At 45.4% G+C, this 23,491-nt stretch overlaps 1 protein-coding gene and 1 long non-coding RNA gene across 5 annotated transcripts in view; both read left to right on the forward strand.

Annotated features, from left to right (window-relative positions):
- The window catches only part of LOC135577133 (uncharacterized), a 32,620-nt gene extending 16,768 nt beyond the window's left edge, over positions 1-15,852 (forward strand). The window contains exon 2 of the long non-coding RNA XR_010468718.1: positions 15,065-15,852. This is a non-coding gene — a long non-coding RNA (uncharacterized LOC135577133). The remainder of the gene's footprint in view (positions 1-15,064) is intronic.
- A 6,957-nt stretch (positions 15,853-22,809) lies between these two features.
- LOC135577131 (spindlin-Z-like) overlaps positions 22,810-23,491 on the forward strand; it is a 97,599-nt gene continuing 96,917 nt past the window's right edge. For 2 of the 4 annotated variants that reach the window (XM_065044884.1, XM_065044885.1), the window contains exon 1: positions 22,894-23,483. The gene's annotated coding sequence lies outside the window, so the exon portion shown is untranslated. Of the gene's footprint in view, positions 23,484-23,491 lie in introns of all 4 variants that reach the window. The other 2 variants (XM_065044883.1, XM_065044888.1) reach the window with 2 other exon arrangements.

Below are 23,491 nucleotides of genomic sequence, written 5' to 3' on the forward strand. Positions count from 1 at the left end.
ATCTCCATTGCTGACCTTATCCCATAATTTCTGCCCTATATCATCCCAAAGTTCAAGTCTAAAAGCCTTCTCGGTTTCTGCTGGGTAGCCGTTAGTTCTACACCAGACTAACAGTCTACGTATGTTACTTTCTTCATATAATGTAATAGAGAAATTTAGAGGATGTCAGTCATTTGGGATCCCTGGCCAGAGATGGTGGCATTGATAAGGCAATTGCAAAGAAGAAACGAAGTCAAAGCCTTTGGAGGAGAATTTTGTCAGCAGTAAAAACCAGGTACCCTTTAAAAGATGATATCATATGCCGCCCAACCAAATGGACTACTATGGAGAGAGGTATTAGGTATCTGAGAGAACTGGCTGTGCAAGAGATAATTTAAAGTGACCCACAGACAGTTATAGATCCTGATGAAGTGCCATGTAACCGAGGTATAATGCGGAAGTTTGTGCAGAGTACACCACCATCTTATGCCCGCACTTTAGGGTTACTCACCCTTTCAAAAGACAATCGATGAACTGTGGGTGAAGTAGCAGACAGGTTGCGGCAGTATGAAGATACTCTTTCTTCTCCCCTACAAGCCTGTGTCGCAGCTGTGGAGAAATGTAGGAATTCAAGGAAGGGAGCCAGGAGACCTGCGTGGTTAAACAGGGAACTGCTGGGTATGCTCAAGTGGAAGAGGAGAGTTTATAGATCATGGAAGGAGGGGCTGGCCACTTGGGGAACATATCAGGCTGTTGTCAGAGGGTGTAGGGAGGCAACTAGGAAAGCTAAGGCCTCCTTGGAATTAAACCTGGCGAGAGGGGTCAAGGACAACAGGAAGAGCTTTTTCCAATATATGGCAGATAAAACGAACACCAGAGGCAATGTAGGCCCACTGATGAACGAGGTGGGTGCCCTGGTGACAGAAGATACAGACAAGGCAGAGTTACTGAACGCCTTCTTTGTCTGTCTGCTCTGCCGGGGGCTGTCCTGAGGAGCCCTGTATCGCTGAGGCCCCAGAGGAAGGCAGGACAATGGAGGAGTTTGCATGGGTTGATGAGGACTGGGTTAGGGAGCAGTTAGGCAATCTGGACATCCATAAATCCATGGGGCCGGATGGGATGCACCTGCGGGTGCTGAGGGAGCTGGCTGAGGTCATTGCTGGACCGCTCTCCATCATCTTTGCCAAGTCTTGGGAAACGGGAGAGGTGCCTGAGGACTGGAGGAAAGCAAATGTCACTCCAGTCTTCAAAAAGGGCAAGAAGGAGGACCCGGGTAGCTCTAGACCGGTCAGCCTCACCTCCATCCCTGGGAAAGTGATGGAACAACTTCTCCTTGGTGCCATCTCAAGGCATATCAGGGATAAGAGGGTCATTAGGGGCAGTCAACATGGCTTCACCAAGGGGAAGTCGTGCTTGACCAACCTCATAGCCTTTTATGAGGACATAACAAGATGGATGGATGATGGCAGAACGGTGGACGTGGTCTACCTTGACTTGAGTAAGGCATTTGACACAGTGTCCCACAGCATCCTCACAGCTGAACTGAGGGAGTGCGGTCTGGATGATCGGGTAGTGAGGTGGACTGCGAATTGGCTGAAGGGGAGAAGCCAGAGAGTCATGGTCAATGGGGCGGAGTCCAGTTGGAGGCCTGTATCTAGTGGAGTGCCCCAGGGGTCAGTATTGAGGCTGGTATTATTCAATATATTCATCAATGATTTGGATGAGGGAATAGACTGCACTATCAGCAAGTTTGCTGGTGACACAAGCTGGGAGGAGTGGTGACACTGGAAGCTGTGCTGCCATCAGAGACCTGGACAGGCTGGAGAGTTGGGCAGGGAAAAATTTAATGAAATAGAACAAGGGCAAGTGTAGAGTCTTGAATCTGGGCAGGAACAACCTCAGGTTCCAGTATATAGTTGGGGAATGACCTATTAGAGAGCAGTGTAGGGGAAAGGGACCTGGGGGTCCTGGGGACAGCAGGGTGACCATGAGCCAGCACTGGGCCCTTGTGGCCAGGAAGGCCAATGGCATCCTGGGGTGGATTAGAAGGGGGGTGGTCAGTTGTCGTGGTTGAGACGGACAAACGACATAGACCAAGTTCTTCCAGGATGAAAGTAGTAGATGCCATTTATTGCCACAAGTGCATTTTTATACAGTTTTACCAATTAATGTGTCTCGTTATTATTGGTTACGAGTTACAGCAGTAACATCTCATTGGCTAATTTTGCTCTCATCAGTGTTACTCTTCTACTCCCTTCTCTCTCACGGGTACATCCTTCACATCTCCAGATACTCCTTTACTCCCATCTTTCTCATGGGTAGGCCTTCATATCTTCAAGGCTAATTTCTGTTCCCATGCCCTCCGTCAGGGAATCCACAGACCCACCGTAGTTCCCCACAATCAGTAGGTCAGAGAGGTTCTCCTTTCCCTCTACTCTGCCCTGGTGAGACCACATATTGCGTCCAGTTGTGGCCCCTCAGTTCCAGCAGGACAGGGAACTGCTGGAGAGAGTCCAGCACAGCCACCAAGATGCTGAAGGGAGTGGAGCATGTCCCATGTGAGGAAAGGCTGAGGGAGCTGGGGCTCTGGAGCTGGAGAAGACGACACTGAGGGGTGACTCATTCATGTTTACAGATATATAAAGGATGAGTGTCAGGAGGATGGAGCCAGGCTCTTCTCAGTGACAACCAGTGATAGGACAAGGGGTAATGGGTACAAACTGGAACACAAGAGGTTCCACTTAAATTTTAGAAGAAACTTCTTCTCAGTGAGGGTGGCAGAGCCTGGCCCAGGCTGCCCGGGGGGGTTGTGGAGTCTCCTTCTCTGCAGACATTCCAACCCGCCTGGACACCTTCCTGTGTAACCTCATCTGGGTGTTTCTGCTCCGGCGGGGGGATTGCACTGGATGAGCTTTCCAGGTCCCTTCCAATCCCTAACATACTGTGATACTGTGATACTCATCACATACACGGGGCCGAGCCACAGCTATTAGGAGAAGACACCCTTCTGCAGCACCAGCCCAAGAGAAACGCAACATGTCATGAGGTGAATTATGGTTTCTTCTGTGTGACCAGGGAGAAGATATGAGTAATTGTCATGGAAAACCCACTGCTGACCTACAGGAATGGATACATGAGTTGAAAAAGAAAGCTCCCAAAAGAAAAGTTGCTCCTGTTTCCAGTGGGAGGCGTTCCAGACAGAGTAGGAGGGATTCTTGTGTCTCCCTACCAGAAACTGTGCAAAGCACCAATTAGTGGGGCGCTGTCTCCAGCCAGGTGGAGGAGAGGGACAATGACAAGAGTTTATTGGACTGTGTGGATTCGGTGGCCTGGTACGTCATAACCACATGAGTATAAAGCCCTGGTAGACACTGGTGCACAGTGTACAATGATGCCATCGAATCATAAAGGATCAGTATCTGTCAGTATTGAAGGAGTGACTGGGGGATCTAAGGAATTGACTGTATTAGAGGCTGAAGTGAGCCTAACTGGAAAGGAGTGGGAAAGGCACGCTGTTTTGACTGGTCCAGATGCTCCATGCATCCTTGGTATAGGCTACCTAAGGAGTGGGTATTTTAAGGACCCAAAAGGGTATTGTTGGGCCTTTGGTATAGCAGCTGTAGAGACTGAGAACATTAAACAGCTGTCTATTTTGCCTGGTCTTTCTGATGACCCTTCTGTTGTAGGACTGCTTAAGGTTGAAGAGCAACAGGTGCTGATTGCTACCGCGACGGTGCACAGACGACAATATGTCACCAACTGAGATTCCCTGATCCCCATTCATAAACTGATCCAACAACTAGAGAGTCAAGGAGTGATCAGTAAGACTCACTCACCTTTCAATAGTCCTATATGGCCTGTGTCAAAGTCTAATGGAGAATGGAGACTGACTGTAGGTTATCATGATCTAAATGAAGTTACGCCACCATTAAGTGCTGCCGTGCCAGACATGTTAGAACTGCAATATGAACTGGAGTCAAAAGTAGTCAAGTGGTATGCCACAACTGACATTGCTAATGCATTTTTCTCTATTCCTTTAGCAGCAGAATGCAGGCCACAGTTTGCCTTTACCTGGAGGGGTATCCAGTATACCTGGAATTGACCGCCCCAGGAGTGGAAACACAGCCCTACTATCTGCCATGGACTGATCCAGACTGCACTGGAACAAGGTAAAGCTCCTGCACACCTGCAATACATTGATGACATCATCGTATGGGGTGATACAGTAGCAGAAGTCTTCAAGAAAGGTGAGAGAATATTTCAAATTCCTTTGAAAGCTGGTTTTGTCATAAAGAGAGGTAAGGTCAAGGGACCTGCCCGAGAGATTCAGTTTCTGGGAATTAAATGGGAAGATGGGTGTCACCAGATCCCGATAGCGGTGATTAACAAAATAACAGCTATGTCCCCACCAACTGGCAAAAAGGAAACACAAGCCTTTGTAGGTGTTATGGGCTCCTGGAAAATGCATAGTCCAGATTACAGCCAGGTTGTGCACCCCCTTTATCAAGTGACTCAAAAGAAATGTGATTTTCAATGGGGCCCTGAGCAATGACAAGCCTTTGAACAAATTAAACAAGAGATTGTACATGCAGTAGCTCTTGGACCAGTCCGGACAGGACAAGGTATTAAGAATGTGCTCTATGCTGCAGCTGGGGACAATGGTCCTACTTGGAGCCTCTGGCAAAAGGCACCAAGTGAGACTCAACGTCAACCTCTAGGATTTTGGAGTAGAGGATATAAAGGATCGGAGGCCAATTATACTCCAACTGAGAAAGAGATACTGGCAGCATATGAAGGAGTTCAAGCTGCTTCAGAAGTGACTGGTACTGAAGCGCAGCTCCTCCTGGTGCCCCGATTACCAGTACTAGGCTGGATGTTCAAGGGTAAGGTTTCTTCCATGCATCATGCAACTGAAGCTACATGGAGTAAGTGGATTGCATTAATCACACAGCGGGCTCGAATAGGGAAACCTAATAGCCCAGGGATCTTAGAAATGATCACAGACTGGCCGGAAGGCAAAGATTTTGGAGTATCACCTGAAGAAGAGGAGGTGATGCGTGCTGAGGAAGCCCCACCATACAATGAATTACCAGAGACTGAAAAGCAGTATGCTCTGTTCACTGATGGATCCTGTCGTCTTGTAGGAAAACATCGAAAGTGGAAATCTGCTGTGTGGAGTCCTACATGACAAGTCACAGAGACTGATGAGGTATGAGGTGAATCAAGCCAGTTTGCAGAGGTAAAAGCCATACAGTTGGCATTGGACATTGCTGAAAGAGAAAAGTGGCCAGTACTTTATCTCTATACTGACTCATGGATGGTGGCAAATGCCTTGTGGGGATGGTTAAAGCAGTGGAAGCAAAATAACTGGCAGCACAGAGGCAAGCCAATTTGGGCTGCCACATTGTGGCAGGACATTGCTGCTCGACTAGAGAACCTGACTGTAAAAGTACGGCATGTGGATGCCCATGTGCCTAAAAGTTGAGCCACTGAGGAACATCAAAACAACCAGCAAGCAGATCAGGCTGCTATGATTCAAGTAGCTGAGGTGGATTTGGACTGGCAACATAAAGGTGAACTTTTCCTGCCTCGGTGGGCCCATGATGCTTCACAGAATCACAGAATCACAGAATGTTAGGGATTGGAAGGGACCTGTAAAGCTCATCCAGTCCAATCCCCCTGCCGGAGCAGGAACATCCAGATGAGGTTACACAGGAAGGCATCCAGGCAGGTCTTGAATGCCTCCAGAGTAAGAGACTCCACAATCTCCCTGGGCAGCCTGGTCCAGTGCTCTGTCACCCTCACTGAGAAGAAGTTTCTCCTCAAATTTAAGTGGAACCGCTTGTGTTCCAGTTTGTACCCATTACCCCTTGTCCTACCATTGGTTGTCACCGAGAAGAGCCTGGCTCCATCCTCCTGACACTCATCCTTTATATATCTGTAAACATGAATGAGGTCACCCCTCAGTCTCGTCTTGTCCAGCTCCAGAGCCCCAGCTCCCTCAGCCTTTCCTCACACGGGACATGCTCCACTCCCTTCAGCATCTTGGTGGCTGCGCTGGACTCTCTCCAGCAGTTCCCTGTCCTGCTGGAACTGAGGGGCCACAACTGGACACAATATTCCAGATGTGGCCTCCCCAGGGCAGAGTAGAGGGGCAGGAGAACCTCTCTGACCTACTGACCACCCCCTTCTAACCCACCCCAGGTACCATTGGCCTTCCTGGCCACAAGGGCCCAGTGCTGGCTCATGGTCACCCTGCTGTCCCCAGGACCCCCAGGTCCCTTTCCCCTACACTGCTCTCTAATGGATCATTCCCCAACTTACACTTGAACCTGGGGTTGTTCCTGCCCAGATTCAAGACTCTACACTTGCCCCTGTTCTATTTCATTAAATTTCTCCCCGCCCAGCTCTCCAGCCTGTCCAGGTCTCTGGATGGCAGCACAGCTTCCAGTGTCACCACTCCTCCCAGCTTGGTGTCATCAGCAAACTTGCTGACAGTCACTCTATTCCCTCATCCAAATCATTGATGAATATATTGAATAATACAGGCCCAGTACTGACCCTTGAGGCACTCCAGTGGCAGTCCATGTCACTACCCGATCATCCAGACCACACTCCCTCAGTTCAGCTGTGAGGATGCTGTGGGAGACGGTGTCAAATGCCTTACTGAAATCAAGGTTGAGCACATCCACCGCTCTGCCATCATCCATCCATCTTGTTACGTCCTCATAAAAGTCAATGAGGTTGGTCAAGCACGACTTCCCCTTGGTGAAGCCATGTTGACTGCCCCTAATGACCCTCTTATCCCTGATATGCCTTGAGATGGCACCAAGGAGAAGTTGTTCCATCACTTTCCCAGGGATGGAGGTGAGGCTGACCGGTCTAGAGCTACCCGGGTCCTCCTTCTTGCCCTTTTTGAAGACTGGAGTGACATTTGCTTTCCTCCAGTCCTCAGGCACCTCTCCCGTTTCCCAAGACTTGGCAAAGATGATGGAGAGCGGTCCAGCAATGACCTCAGCCAGCTCCCTCAGCACCCGCAGGTGCATCCCATCCGGACCCATGGATTTATGGGTGTCCAGATTGCCTAACTGCTCCCTAACCCAGTCCTCATCAACCCAGGCAAACTCCTCCATTGTCCTGCCTTCCTCTGGGGCCTCAGCAGTACAGGGCTCCTCAGGACAGCCCTCGGCAGAGCAGACAAACAAAGAAGGCGTTCAGTAACTCTGCCTTCTCTGTATCTTCTGCCACCAGGGCACCCATCTCATTCATCAGTGGGCCTACATTGCCTCTGGTGTTCGTTTTATCTGCCATGTATTGGAAAAAGCTCTTCCTGTTGTCCTTGACCCCTCTCGCCAGGTTTAATTCTAAGGAGGCCTTAGCTTTCCTAGTTGCCTCCCTACACCCTCTGACAACAGCCTTATATTCTCCCCAAGTGGCCAGCCCCTCCTTCCATGATCTATAAACTCTCCTCTTCCACTTGAGCATACCCAGCAGTTCCCTGTTTAACCATGCAGGTCTCCTGGCTCCCTTCCTTGACTTCCTACATGTTGGGATGCTTTGATCTTGTGCCTGGTAGAAGCAGTCCCTGAACACTAACCAACTCTCTTGGGCCCCTTTGCCTTCAAGCAGCCTTGCCCATGGGATTTCCCCCAGCAATTGCTTGAAAAGGCCAAAGTTTGCCCTGCTGAAGTCCAGGGTTGTAATTCTGCTTGCTATTCTGCTCCTGCCACAGGAGATCCTGAACTCCACCATCTCATGGTCGCTGCAACCAAGGCAGCCCTCAACCTTTACCGCTTCAACCAGCCCCTCCTTGTTAGTGAGGATGAGGTCCAGCAGTGCACCTCTCCCAGTCCGCTCCTCCACCCTTTTCCCTTTATACGGGAATGATGCTTCAGGGCATCAAGGATGGGATGCAGCATATAAATGGGCTCAGGACCGAGGGGTGGACTTACCATGGACATTATTTCGCAGATTATCCATGAGTGTGAAACATGTGCTGCAATCAAGCAGGCCAAAAGGTTAAAGTCTCTGTGGCGTGGGGGGTGGTGGTTGAAATATAAATATGGGGAGGCCTGGCAGATTGACTATATTATACTCCCTAGAACACGCCATGTGCTTACAATGGTGGAAGCAACCACGGGATGGCTGGAAACATATCCTGTGTCTCATGCCACTGCCCAGAACACTATTCTGGGCCTTGAGAAGCAAGTCCTGTGGCGACATGGTACTCCAGAATGAATTGAGTCAGACAATGGGACTCATTTTAAAAATAGTTTCATAACCAACTGGGCCAAAGAACATGGTATTGAATGGATATATCATATCCCCTATCATGCACCAGCCTCTGGGAAGATTGAGCGATATAATGGTTTGTTAAAAACTACTCTGAAGGCAATGGGAGGTGGAACTTTTAAAAATTGTGAGAAGAATTTGGCATAAGCCACCTGGTTAGTTAACACCAGGGGATCAATCAATTGAGCTGGCCCTGCTCTATCAGAGCTTTTACATACAGTGGAAGGGGATAAAGTCCCTATGGTACATGGAAGGAACATGTTAGGAGAAGCTGTCTGGGTTATTCCTGCTTTGGGCAAAGGCAAACCCATTCATGGGATTGTTTTTGCTCAAGGGCCTGGATGTACTTGGTGGGTGATGCTAAAGGATGGCGAAGTCCAATGTGTACCTCAAGGAGATTTGATTCTGGGTGAGAATACTCAATTTCAAACTGTATGAGGGAAATTGCTGCATGACACTAACAGTGTTCCATAAGTGTCTTTCAGGTTGATGCAGTGGTGGTGATGAACCCTAAGCTAACCTCATCGAGTGGTGTCCAGTAACTTGCCTGAGACTGACATGACTGACATCTCTGACAATTCATGGGCACAAACTGCATCAGATTGCACATTATCTCTCCTGCCTAGAGAGAGAGGACTGCTGTGATAGAGAGACTTGCACTCATGAACTAGTGATATACATATTTGTGTGTGTGTATATATATTTGAAGACAGGCAGAAAGCAGTAGTGATGTGGGTATGACTCAAATGGTATGGAATAAGGGGTGGAATGTCCTGGTTTTGTTAAAAACAAGACCAGTTCTCTTTTAGTGTTTTTTCTTTCAGCTCAGTTCTTCTAGGTGGCTGTACTTTTCTGAGTTTTAGCCTGCATATTTTTCCTCGGATGCTGTACTCGGTGCTGATAAGAGACCAACGGAATGCCGTAGAAGTTCATGTTTAGATTTATTACTATGGTAGCCAAGAAAGACTGTTAAGATTTCCCATGTTCTGTCATGAGAGGGGCGTGTTTGAGGAGGGGTGGATGGAACAGGTGACTAGAACTGACCAACTGAGTATTCCATCCCATAATCGTCATACCCCCTATATAAGAGGGCGATCACGAGGGTCACTCTCTCTTCGACCATGGCCGGCATCTAGAGAGGACCCTGTCTGTCTGCCTGTGATCTACAGGCCTGAGGCCCTGCATCCTGCAACCAGGTTCCGTTTGCTGTGAAGTCCCGCCCATGACTTCGGGGGGCCTGAGCTGCACCTGCTGGAGCCGCCAGCTCTGCACACCCAGCTCCTGCTGCTGGAGTGGCGCCAACTCCACATCGAGCATTCAAGATTGGTTTTGTATATTTTAAATATATATTCTCTATTTATTAGTAGCATTAGTAAAACCCTTTAAAAGCTTCCAACTTGAAGTCTAAGTCCCTCTTCCTTCCTCCTTATCTTCCCTATCATCTTTCCAATCTAAAGGAAAGGGGTGATGGGAGGTGAGGGGGTAACAGGGAGCGTCTGCCATAGTTTATTGCCGCCTTGCCTTAAACCTTGACACACACACACACACTCCTGGACTGCATTCTTGTATGGTAGTACATGCGGGAGCTCAGTGTAGTACCAATTAAGATGAACGGAGAAGTGGAGTGGTGTGAAGATATCATGGCCAAACCTTGTGTAACAAGGCAGGTACAGGAACCAGATGGTATAGCTGCTGACAATTTAAAAACATAAGGTATAGCTGCTGTCAATTAAAAAGGATAAATGTTCAAAATGCTAGTTACTGAGCCAGAAACTTGTTCAATGGATGAACTTTTCTCATTATAATCTTATTATAATGCCAAAATACACCTCTGTCTCAAAGGATACCCACCTCCAGCCTACCTTCAAGCATGCATAGTGAGGTTTTTACTTTAAAAATGGAAGCGAGGATTGCTAAACCAATCAATAACAAAGGTATGCATGACTAGAGTCACTCAAGCTCACCTAAATGTAGAAAATATTATAAAATACCGTAACAACAGAGGAAGGGTGAGGGGAAGACACCATCACTGGGAAGTCAAGGGAATAGCATAATAGGACTTCTGGGACCAGTCGACGGGCTGAGCCTATCTTCCCCACCCCAAAGGGATGCTTTTAGGTAAGATTTGTGCACTTTGTTTTACCAGGTTTCCCTGGGACACTTAGACTTCAAGCTTGTATTTGTAATCATGACTATATAGTCATCTTAGAATTTATATAAATTTGGTACCAATACTTATTTCTTCCAACTAACATGTTTTTTACAACTAAAGTGTATTTTGCAACTAAAGTGTGTTTTTGCAGACAGTGTATTTATCAACAGCATCTAAAAGAACTTGAACCTGTTGCTTTAATAAAACTCATTATTTGTGGATCTAGTAATGAGAATTTCTCATTGAATGCTCTCAGACTTATAGTATATATTATACTATTTGTGAATCTGTGTAAGCACGTAAATTCAATGGTCATGACTGCCCTGCACTATTAGTGAATCCATTGAACAAATTCAACATTACGCCAGACTGGCTGTTGAGCATGATCAGACTTATAGTACTGACTTGAGGTTATTTGATATAATTGGGCAGGGGTTCAGCCAAACCACACAAGGGAACTGTCACGTCCCACCCAGAGGTGTGAGTGGGGGGAGAGGTGACTCAGGTTTGTGGGTCCCCTTGGTTGGAAAACAGTATACAAAATACTTAAAGTCTGCAAACAAGAAAAACAACACCTTTTATTTTGCAGCTCAGCCCAATTAGCAGGTGATTCGGCGGCAGAAAGATTTATGTTACTTAAGCCTAATTGGTGAACAGTTTAACAGCAAAAGGATTTACATAAAAGAGTTTTGCGGCATGTGTGGGGATGTAAGCTTTATGTTATTTTACTACTCACAGAAGCAGGGGCAAAGAAATAGGGATATAGGAAAGGAAAAAAGAAGGAAAGAAAGAAGAGAACAATAAAAGAAAGGAAGAAAGAAAGTGAGGGATCCCGCCACCCTTACGGCTTCGCAGCATGGATGATGGGACTTATAGTCTGGGTCCAGTGATGTGTGGCCTCCGGTATCCTGCAACAAGGATGCTGGGGTTTGTAATCTGGGAGTGCAGCATCCTCAGGTGTCTGGTTCAGTTCCTGCGATGAGGCTGGTGGGCAGAGTGGTCCTCAGGATGGTGGGTTCCCTGCCAGTGCTAGTATAGGTGAGCCTTTATATAGCCCTCTGGATTGCCTGCTTGTACAATTTTTGGTCTTTTGAGGAGGTGTTATTGCGAAAGATAGAAAAGTCTGGGGGGTGATTGTGAAAGACAGAAAAGTCTCGGGCCATCTTGAAGGGTGTCAGCTTTTCCCTTTGTGCCATATTGGCCTATCAGAAGACGGAGCTACGTACCCTCTGGCACGTCCCCTACCTCCTACTGTCAGCTAACCGGCCTTTGTCTGTGGCTCCTTAGCTTGTCATTGGTCATAGGGAGGACATGAGGAAGTGGGATAGCGCAGGCTACCTCAGACATGGAAAACTGTGTACATGAAGTGTGGGGGGTAAACAGAAAAAAACCAACCAAACAAAACCCAACACAAACAGTGGCTAGAAAGTATCCATTCATAGAATCATTTCAGTTGGAATACACCCTCAGAATCATCGAATCCAACCATAACCTAATCTAACTCATCTAACTCTAGCACTAAAGCATATCCCTAAGAACCTCATCTAAACACCTTTTAAACCCCTCCAGGGATGGTGACTCCAGCACTTTCCTGGCAGCCTGTTTCAATGCCTGACAACCCTTTCCGGGAAGATTTTTTTCCTAATATCCAAAGTTCCCCTGGCGCAACTCGAGGCCATTTCCTCTTGTCCTATCACTTGCTACTTGGGAGAAGAGGCCAACAGCCTCCATGCTGCAACCTCCTTTCAGGTAGTTGTAGACAGCAATATGGTCTCCCCTCAGCCTCCTGTTCTCCAGGCTAAACAGCCCCAGCTCCCTCAATGGCTCCTCATTAGACTTGTGCTCCAGGCCCCTCACCAGCTTTGTTGCCCTCCTCTGCATTCTCTCTAGTACCTCCATGTCCTTCTTATGATGAAGGGCCCAAAACTGAACACAGTGTTCAAGGTGTGGTCTCACCAGCACCAAGTACAGTGGCACAATCACTTCTCTAGTCCTGTTGGCCACACTATCCCTGATACAAGCCAGGATGTTGGTGGCCTTTTTGGCCACCTGGGCACACTGCTGGATCATCCAGGAAGATTACTGCTCTGGTTACTGTCGAACAATACCCCAGATGCAGTAGAAGGGCTGAGAAGGCCTCTCCTTGTCCTGATCTTTGTGAAGGGTATTCTAGTTTACAATTACAGGAGTAAGGCAGTGAATGCTCTGACTGGGAATAAGAGGGGCCTACCTCTGGCCAGGTGGAGGAAAGGGACAACCAGGTTTACTGGACTGTGTGGATTCGATGGCCTGGCACATCAGACCCATGAGAGTATAGGAGTATAAGGCTCTGGTGGATACTGGTGCACAGTGTACTCTAATGCCATTGGGGGTACAAGGGACGCAGAACCCATCTGAATTTCTGGAGCAACAGATCCCAGCAGTTGTTTGTGTTGGAGGGTGAGATGAGCCTGACAAGGAAGAAGTGGCGAAGCATCCTATTGTGACCAGCCCAGAGGCCCCGTGTGTCCTTAGCATAGATTCACGAGAGTATATTTCAAGGACCTAAAAGGGTACTAGTTAGTTTTTGGTATAGCCTCCATGGATGCATAGAAGACTAAACAGCTGTCTACCTTGCCTGGCCTCTCAGATGAGCCCTCTGTGGTGGGGTTGCTGCGTGCTGAAGAACAGCAGGTGCCAACTGCTACCATGACAGTGCACCAGAGACAATATCACACTGAGCCCCCCAGTTACCCCAGTTGATTCCTCAATTGGAAAGCCAAGGATTGATCAGTAAGACTCACCCTTCGATAGTTCCATATGGCCAGAATGAAAGTCTGACAGAGGGTGGAGGCTAAAATTAAACTCTTGTGGCCTGAACAAAGTCATGCAGCCATTAAGGGCTGCTGTATTGGACATTCTAGAACTCCAATATGAAGGGGAGCCAAAGACAGCCAAGTGGTATGCCACAACTGATATTGCTAATCCATTTTTCTCAATTCCTTTGGCAGCACAGTGCAGGCCACAGTTTGTGTTTCACTTTGTGCTCATTGGCTCTTGACCTGTCACTGGGAACTATCAAGAAGAGCCTAGTTCTCTCTTCTTCATTTTCTCCCATCGGGTATTTGTACACACTGATACACCAGGCAGACAACTTCTCCCTTTCCCTGTTGGCTTCCAGGTTTCTGGGTGCCAGGCTGACTACTCCTCTCCTTATTGGCCTTGAAGGTCTCAAACACCTAGCCAAGCAGGTCGTGATGACCCTGACACAGAACAGGGAAGCACAGCAGCACACAGATCACCGTCTATAAAATTAAGCAGTTACAAGTCCAAAATGGGACTTAAGCCAGAACTGCTACTGGACAGCAAAACCCATGAACCTCCGGTGGTCAGAGATGCCTCCACCATCATGTGCTGCTTCTGAGGATTGAATGACTCATATTCTTTTGTGTATTTTGAGTCTAGTTTATGGTTGTTATATTGATACTGCAAGTCAAGTATTAAGATTTGACCCAAAGTGTCCAGGTGATTAGAAACCATAAGCTAAGCTGTGCTATAAAATTCTGTGCTACGCTGTGGGAACAGCAGGATGTGCAGTTCCAGCTAAAGGGCCTTGGACAGGTTATACAGCAGTATGTTTTTTATGAGTGTAAGGAGTGATAGCCCAGGCCAATGAGAATGATATCTCAGGTCGGAAAACTGCCCCCATATGCAGAGAAAAGTCCCATCAGAGTTCCAGACCCGAGCGGACGGAGGAAGAAATGCAGCCGACTCAATATGAGTGATAAAGCATACTTCAACTTTATTGCCCGAGATAGCGTGCATTTATACCAAATACCATAATTATGCATACTTGTCTCTATCTAATAGGCTAAGCACATTTACTTACTCCACCTACTTGGGTTTAGCTAGCTATGCGCATCCCACATTCTTCTGACTCTTATCTCTTCAAAAATATCCTGACCCTGCCTTAGTTAGTACTTTTCCGTTCCCCCCTTTCCCACGGCCTAATAGACAAGCTAACTAAGGCCTACTTATGTCAACTAAAATGGGCTCTGCTCGTACAGTTGCTTGGTGGACTCATGTCTGTGCTCCTTGAGCCAATCCCCGACATCTCCCCCCTTTTCTTTTTTTAATGAGCAGAGCCTGCCCAAGTGTCTGCTCTAAAATCTTCTTAATACATGATATAGCACAACTCAAGCATATTAATACAACTACTACTATGATTAAGAGAGCCAGAGCACTCTGCAAAAGCCCTTTTACCCATCCTCCTAGTCCAAACCAGTTCATGAGGCCGTCTAAGCCAAAGAGGCCCACATCCTCTCTGATCTTCTGTGAATGGTCCGTAAGTTGTTTAATCTCCTCGTGGATGGTTCTCGACTTATTCTGTAAATCCATAAAAGTGTTTTTCTCGTCTTGCTCTTTTGTGATCTATTATCATAGATACATTGGGCGTTAAGAGAGTTAATAGTCCCAAAATACACAGTCCTCCAACAGCATTAGAAGGAATTCCCGGTCAGGCTCTATCTTCACAGATCAAGAATACACCATACAGGAGGTTTTAGGGTCGCTGTCGATGACATCCCTTGCATTCTTCTGTGAAGCATTACACCGTCGAGTTTCATTTCTGTAGTCACCAAGGGTAGCATTAACATTTTGTAGTTTTGTCCATTCATGTTCTTGTATACTGTTCTGACACTTTTCACAAACCGGCTGAATACAAGCATCCATGGGCATAGATGCCATCAATTCCAGTTCCTGTGGTTCGATGTCTGCTTCCAGGTGGCAATTAATCCAAAGTGCCGTGTTAGTATTATTACAGTTCGTTGCAATGCCTCTGCATCAACCACTATTTGAAACAGTCGTGTGATGCTGCTGTAGTCATCAAGGAAGACACCAACCAAGCATGTGTGGAACGTTTTTTCCAGAGACATCGTAGTTAGGCATATAGATGGTCAGTCATGTTGGCTAAAGTAATCCACATGTTAGTCTTTGTCTGTGCAGGCATCCAAAACACAGCAGCTGCAACAATCATTGTCAGGAAGATAACACAGGTTTCACGTTTCGTGCTGGCAACCATTGCAGCTCTTGATCTGTAAAAACATAAGCATAACCTCTCCCCCAGGTTATCAATTGGTGTGGCCTTTTCCATTGAACGTTAACTAGTGATTTGACCATAACTAATGCAGGTTCTTTCTGATTTAGCATGGTTTTGGGTCATAGTTACAAAGTGTTTCATCACAGGGCAAATTTAGGCTGTACCACTTAGATACAAGTGATTCATCACATACAATCCTTTTGACAATTCCCCTTTTTGTTTAAAAAACAAAACAAAACAAAACAAACAAAACAAAACAAAAACACAGTTCAGAATCAGATACGTGCGTTGGATCTTGACTACGTACTCAAAATCGCAAATCAAATTCAGAGGCTCCTTAAATTTCGCAAATGGTACATATATGACAAAAGGATCATGGCCTTAAATTCATTCCCTGCATTTTCTTGATCAGAGTGACAATTGGTATATTAGTCTGTTAGCATTCTCATCATACTGTCCCACAATAGCCACAGGTTGTTTCATAGACAAATCTGTAAGTCCAATCAAATGCAGTCATCCTGTAAAGTTGTCATAAATTCATTCCTCAAAGTTTCTAACTCCATTTTGGCTGTCATATTTATTGGATATTGTTTTCCCTTACCGGATTGAAGTCCTGTTTCAGATTTCTCAGTGTAGTATTTGCTTTATCAAAAACATTGGCTGCTAAGTTCCTTGAAGATTTCTCACTTGCACAAGCAGATCTGCACCATCCAAGCACCTTCTTGTAGGATATGCAACTAAACAGAATTCTCAGAAAACATTATTTGAGCTTACAATTTACTTAACAAATCCTGACCCAAGAGAGGTATAGGACTTTTGGGCAAATACAAGAATTCATGTATTAAAACTTTGTTCCAAATCTGGCATTCCATTTGTCTCAAAAAACGGCCTTTCTTTCGTTGTCTCCCATGTCCTCAAAAACTAGCATGGTGAATTTACTAAGAAGTCTCGTACAATTAATTACCATAGGATAAGTCTATCAACAAATTTTTGGTTTAATTGTCCAGTTTCATTAGAACTACGGGTCTGCTCAGGATGCCTTTAAACTTCACCCTCGGACTGCTCCATTCAGTATTACATCGCTGCAGTGGGGGGAGAGAGAACCCCCCTTTCTCTGCTTTAAAAGCAGGCAGCCAGGTTTTTCCAGTTGTTTTTTCTTTCTGTGCAGTGTAGATATAACCAAGGTCACGCAGCTGGCATACTGGCTGGTACGAAGTAGGAGGCTCTGGGAAACTTCTCAGTTACAATGAGCTGCACACAGGCCTGGGATATTTTGCTCTTTTGTTTTCCCATTTCATTCCAGCCATAATACACTTTATATGCAATTTCAAGTAGCTCAGCAATAGTCACATTCCTTAGCTCCATTTACCTTTTACAATTTAGAGATGTCAAAAAACAGTATAAACCAGTATAATAAACATAAATCCATTATTCTATTGTCCTAGATCCAAATCAGTTCACATTCCAGCAACCTTTAAATACAACTTCATAACTTCATACAATACCCCAAGTTCACATCTATCATAGTATTTTAACAATTTAAATGCTTTTCTAACAATATAAGCGATTACTTTAATGTGTAAGGATGCATCCTAAGGGGGAGCAAGGTGGAATTTTAGCAGTGGAACCGGTTCCCATTTTGTAATTATCTCCCCAAACAAGATTCTTTTGGTACCGAATATGAATATACAAACTAAAATACTGAGCTCAGATACGAAAACCATATACCAAGTTCAAATAAGCAGATGGATCACACTTACACCAATTTAAGACAATATCTCAATTTTTTGCATTGCACCTTGAACCGCTTACTGCTCAGCCAGGTGGAGATACCCCTGGGTCTCCCTGACAAAATGGGTCAGTGCGCACTGGAGGCCCATTTGGCATCCGCCCCCCCCCGCAGCAAGCTGGACTGGGCAAGGCCTTTTATTAGTGTCTCATGTGGTGTGCTACAACTGTTATTCTAAAACCATGATTCTTCACTTGATGTGCATACAAAAAGGCCAAATTTAGTGCACCAAGATGAGAGACAGCCTGTCACAGAGTTGCGCAAGTCTGGATATTGGAATAAAGCTAGTACGCTAGAAAAAAAAAATATAACAGCTACTACACATAAAATCTTAACATCACGTTCACGCAGTAAGGAACTAAATTACTCATGATCTTTTGTACTATCACAAAACGCACCTTTTGAGTCAACCGATTCTCATGATTTAACAGTCTGTGAACTTACTCTACCATATAACAAAGACCTACCAAAATTGCAACATGCTTAAACAGATACCCACAAAGAAAACAGGCTAATAAGGAAAACATTGTGCAGACTTCGGCAAGTTTACTGTGACCTGCGTGTTATCAGTTAACTCTCTCTCAGCTGTCTGAAATGATTTAATGATCTCTTGTAGGGATTTATTTTGTCTTACTCTTCTCGCCCTAAAAACAACATTAATTGCAATAAGGTGTTATACTTCAAGATTCTATTCCCCGGACACTTTTCCCAATCATTTAACTTATACAGCAGCCACCATTAATTACAATATTTTACAAGATCTTCTTTCCTCATATTTCCAAGTGCTTCCCTATGTTTTGAAACACCTCCCAATACCGATTTTTTATGAACATGACTGAAAACAGTAATTTCTGACCCCACGGAAAAGCACAGGGCTGCTTGCGGCGTGAGTGGGAAAAGTGGAGAGAAAGTTTTACGGTGCACTTATACCACAAAGAAACAATTCTAACAACAACCAGTAAAACAATTAACTCACATTCCTGACAAGCTGCTTGACTTTCAGAGAGGCAATAAACAGCAGCACATAATATTCACTGTAAAACTCGCAAATAACATGTTGATAGCAAACATTAGCATTCTCTGCTGCCAATTTCAACACCAGTACTTCCTTAACTTCTAAGTTTTATACCCTGAGTCCCCAGGAGCACCGCCTTTCCCGTCATGATTATCATGACCACATTGCCGACTGTCAGATTCACTTGCTGTTAGCTGATCTAATCTGTCACACAGTTCTGTTGTCCAGTTCTATTTTCAGTGACTTCTTCTGTTCTATTGTGGAAGTTAGAGGGTTAAAATGCAGGAAAAGCAGATTGGTAAAATTGGTAAAAGAACTGATAGTACACTTGTTTACGACTTTAGCATTCTCAGCTTTCACAGGTTCTTTGAGTAAGTTGTCTGACACCAATCCTCTGGACTTGCTGTTCTCACCCAAAGTTCAAATTTTGAGTCACTAATGCTCGTAACAGTCTTTTCAGGTTTTAATTGCTTCACTGTAGTATTTATCAGTTTCCAGATGGTTACAAGGCCGAGAATATATCTTTCGCGGTGACTAATTGCCTTCCACAACACAGTTCCCATCTTTTTCCAAGTCTCTATTTGAAAAACTCCTGACAGGTCAGCAGGATACCTATTGCCTCTGCACCAAGTTAATAGTCTTTTAAGGTTCTTCGCTGATAACGCAGATATGCCCGTTTCCATCGGCGGAGCGGAAGGCTCCATTTTGCCGAGTTTCTGTGAAGCTACCGCGGCTAAATTCTTTTCCACTTTATGACGCTTAATATTATTAATTACTTCCCTCCACGGTTTCATCAGTTTCTTAGCTGTTTTATCCTCGTCTATGACCATATCCCACAACACATCCCCTAATTTCCTCCACTCCTTCATCAAACAATAAATCAGGATCCTGAAAACACCCCTTAGTTTTCCCCGTTGCTACTAGACCAGCTAGCTGTTTAACGCAACTATAATCAACCCCCCGCTTTTCTAAAAAGCTTTGTAATAAATCTAGGGCTACTTCTAAATCCATTTCTCTGTTATTCATCATTTTAACCCGTTTCTCCGTTATTCATCACTTTTAATCCGTTTCTCTGTTATCTATCACTTTTAACCCGTTTCTCTGTTATTTATCACTTTTAACCCGTTTCTCTGTTATCTATCACTTTTAATCCGTTTCTCTGTTATCTATCTCTCCGTTATTCATCATTTTTAATCTATTTCTCCGTTATTCATCATTTTTAATCTATTTCTCCGTTATTCATCATTATAGTACGGTACCTCTTGCTAAATTAAGAGACCTCTTGCAGCCCTTGTTTCCTGTAGCCCAGCACTGGCGAACTTCAGTCGGTTCAGGCTTCGGAGTCGACACACCGCAGCACAGTGTTCGGTCGCTCTTGCCCGCCGGTCGCTGCTCTCCCGGCGCCTTTTGCTTCTATCCGCCGCTTCGGATCGCCGGTTCGGGCGCCAATTGCAGAGAAAAGTCCCATCAGAGTTCCAGACCCGAGCGGACGGAGGAAGAAATGCGGCCGACCCAATATGAGTGATAAAGCATACTTCAACTTTATTGCCCGAGATAGCGTGCATTTATACCAAATACCATAATTATGCATACTTGTCTCTATCTAATAGGCTAAGCACATTTACTTACTCCACCTACTTGGGTTTAGCTAGCTATGCGCATCCCACATTCTTCTGACTCTTATCTCTTCAAAAATATCCTGACCCTGCCTTAGTTAGTACTTTTCCGTTCCCCCCTTTCCCACGGCCTAATAGACAAGCTAACTAAGGCCTACTTATGTCAACTAAAATGGGCTCTGCTCGTACAGTTGCTTGGTGGACTCATGTCTGTGCTCCTTGAGCCAATCCCCGACATCCATATGTATGATGTGTGAATGTTGGGCCTGGTCTGTGAATGAGTGGGTCGGAACACCGCCCAAAAGATATGCATGGGGACGTGACTGAAAACAGACACAACATGAGTGTGGTGTGTTTGGGATAACATTTTTTTGAAAAAACTGTCTAACCTCTTGGTCCGGCCCTGTATCTGTAAACATGTAAATTGAGAACTGTTAATAAAAGAGAGCTCAGCTCTGCCTGGCTCTGCTCTTGCTGCTAACAAGAGCTCTGTGCCTGTGCATCTCTGTGCAGCGATTAGAGACGACGCACACCGGGACGCAGACAGAAATTCACGCAGAGGCAGAGGTCTTGTTCATGAAGGAGCGCAGAGCCTGGCCAAGCAGAGAACTGACTTAGGCCTCGGCTCAGGCCGACTTCTTTATTCACCATTAACAATTTATAGGATTTACAGGTACAGGCCTGGACTAAGATGTTTACAAAAAGGTGCTTTTCCACTAATTGTTATTAAGAACACACTAAACTCATGTGATGTTTGTCTCACTTGTATTTCCACTCATTCACAGAAAAGGCCCAAGGACATTCACACATCCCATGCACTTGGGGGTGGTTATCTGGCCTGAGATACCATTCTCACGAGTCTGGGCTATAACTTTTTACAATTATGAGAAAGATACTTCAAAGTAATCTGTCCAAGGCCTTTTATATATTATTATGTTAGTATTATGTCTTTGACCATCCAGATGGTCATGTTAGTATTGATCTTCCTTTATTGTCCAGGTGGCTAGAACCGTACATCTTGCTTTCCCACATTTTACTTTCCCACATCTCTGTCTGCGTCTGTATGCGTCGTTCCTCATTGCCGCACTACACTATTTATGCAATTGTGCTACACTGCTTCTGCTTATCAGAAATCCTGTGGTATTCTTATAATAAGATTCTATGCTATGCTAATCACAACATTCTGTTAAAAAAGAAAGCTTTAATTGAAAGTACAACTTAGTGTCATCATCATTCTGTCAAGGATCCCTAAAAGAACCTATCTGTCCCCATAGCATCAGGTGACAACAGCACTTAAAAAAAAAAAAAAACAAACAACAAAAAAAAAAAAACACAAAAATTTTCAGGATATTATGATATTATTAATTAAGCTGCATTTTGGTTTCACGATATGATGGCCTTCAGTCAAACTCTTCTTGACTCAAACAATTTTTCATAGCTGTCTTCATGCACTGAAGTTTCTTTGTCTTATGATTTTGTAACAGAGAAATGTCATGTCATGTCATGTCATGTCATGTCATGTCATGCTATACCTGCCAAGGTCTACTTTGAAAAAAAATACCCATTAGATTTTTTAAGGCAGACTGTGCCTCATCTGTTCACCTGTTTTGATTTTTGAACCAATTACTTGATTTGTCAGAGAAGAATATAATTTTACTTATTGATGTTTTCCATTTTGTTCTTTGTCAGTCTAAAGCTATGAACAGCTCTTGAAGTTATATCCCTGAATAATGTAAAAAATGCAATAGATTATGATTTGGTGACAGTGCATCTTATTTTTATATTTTTGTCTAAATCTTTATTTTCATTTCTAGTAGGCATGACACAAATTATTGAGATGACACAGTCATTAAGAGCTAAGAACATTATTAGTGTTTAATTGCTGTGCCATTTTTTGAAGACCCAAGACCTCTACTAAGGACAAGCGATCAACTAAGAAATTTTTTGCCAGAACAGAGGTTTCCTTAACTGAAGGATCCATATCTAAGAGAAACATGAATTGCTGATGCCTAATAACTTTGCAGAAGTTGATGATAGAAACATCTGGATAAACAGATAAACCACAAGGATGCTGACAGATAATGATGCTGCAAGACCTACAATATATATTTTTGTAATGTATGTTGCTATGCTGTACCACATTTATGATTGGATAGAAATATGCATTAGTAAGTGTATGGGAATTGCGCAAGAATGGTGAGGAGGAGAAATGTAAACACGCTGAAGCAACTTGCAGCTGGGGTGTAGAGAAAGCACATACATCACACTAATTGTTTTACTGACCTTGTGTGCTTGATGAGTAGAACCTCTGTGTTAGGTAACATAGGCCTGTGAGAAACTCCAGGCACCTTATCACTATGGCTGAGATTCCTGCTGTGTTGTGAGAAAGAGCGGGAGGCTGCGCCTGCCCGAAGCCTTGAAATGCAGGCGAGCTCAGCAGGCCCAGTGATCTTCCAGCAGGGCTGAACTGACCAGCGCCTGCATCCCCGCCTGTGTCACCTCTGCCTGGGAGCTCAGGTGCGACTTCGGAGATCCCCCAGGAGAGAGGGAACTAAAATAAAACTTGCTCTTTGCAATGCATTCCTGGCCTCTGGCTCGTCTTGCGACCTGCCTGCACCAGTGCTCACAGTAGGTAATTGGGTGATTCATAACATACCCTTGTAGTGTAAGGTATAAAAACCCTAAAGAAAATCCCTTGGGCGTGCCCAGTTTGGCTGAGACATCTCATGCACATTAATAAAGTATAGAATTACAAAGGTAAATATTTATGTCCTAGCCTCTCTCCTCAGTCGGCACGGACCGAATTTGTAACACAGGATATCCATAGCTTATTTTTCTTATGATGGCTTACACCTTTTCTTTCCTATGACGGCAAGGGGGCAGCGGAGAGCCGCTGGCTCCCAAGGCACGTTTAGAGAAGCGGTACCGCTGCCATCAGTGTCCACCTCGCGAGGCAGCACTAGACCCCACCGCGGTGGGCGGGCTGACGGGAGGGGAAAGGCGGACTTTCACCGCCCCAGGGCCTGGTGGCTTGTGTTTGGAGAAGGGCCAACAGGCAGCCATTTGCGAACAGGCCCCCACCACCCTCCACTACGACTGCCAACGGAGCGCCGGGAGACAACAGTAAAGCAGCAGCAACAACTACTACTACGGGCGCGCCTGCACGCTAACGAGGAGTGGTGGACTAAGTGGAAGATTGCTTTCTGCGCTCCTATCGCAGTTCGGAATTTGCAGTGCGCCTGCGCCTTGGCGGAGGGCGGTGTCCGGCCCTGTGTTTTGAACGTCTCAATGCGGGTAGCTCACTATTTGGCAGGAAGATGAGGAGGCCTCTATCTTGGCGGTGGAGTTCGTGTACAGAGAGGAGGGTCTAAATATGGCAGAAGCGACCAGGAGGCAGCAGTGGTGACGACAGAATAGAACAAACGAGACAAGGAGAGCAGCTGTCTCTACTGTTGCCGTAGAGAATCTGAGTGGCTTAGTGAGACAGAAGGACTGCTCTGGCTGCAGCGCTAACGTCTCTAGGCCGTTCTCCTGGCGCTCCCAGGCGCCCATCCACCTAGCAGGTGAGTAG

The sequence above is a fragment of the Columba livia genome, chromosome W (assembly GCF_036013475.1).
Source record: "Columba livia isolate bColLiv1 breed racing homer chromosome W, bColLiv1.pat.W.v2, whole genome shotgun sequence".
NCBI classification, from domain to species: domain Eukaryota; kingdom Metazoa; phylum Chordata; class Aves; order Columbiformes; family Columbidae; genus Columba; species Columba livia.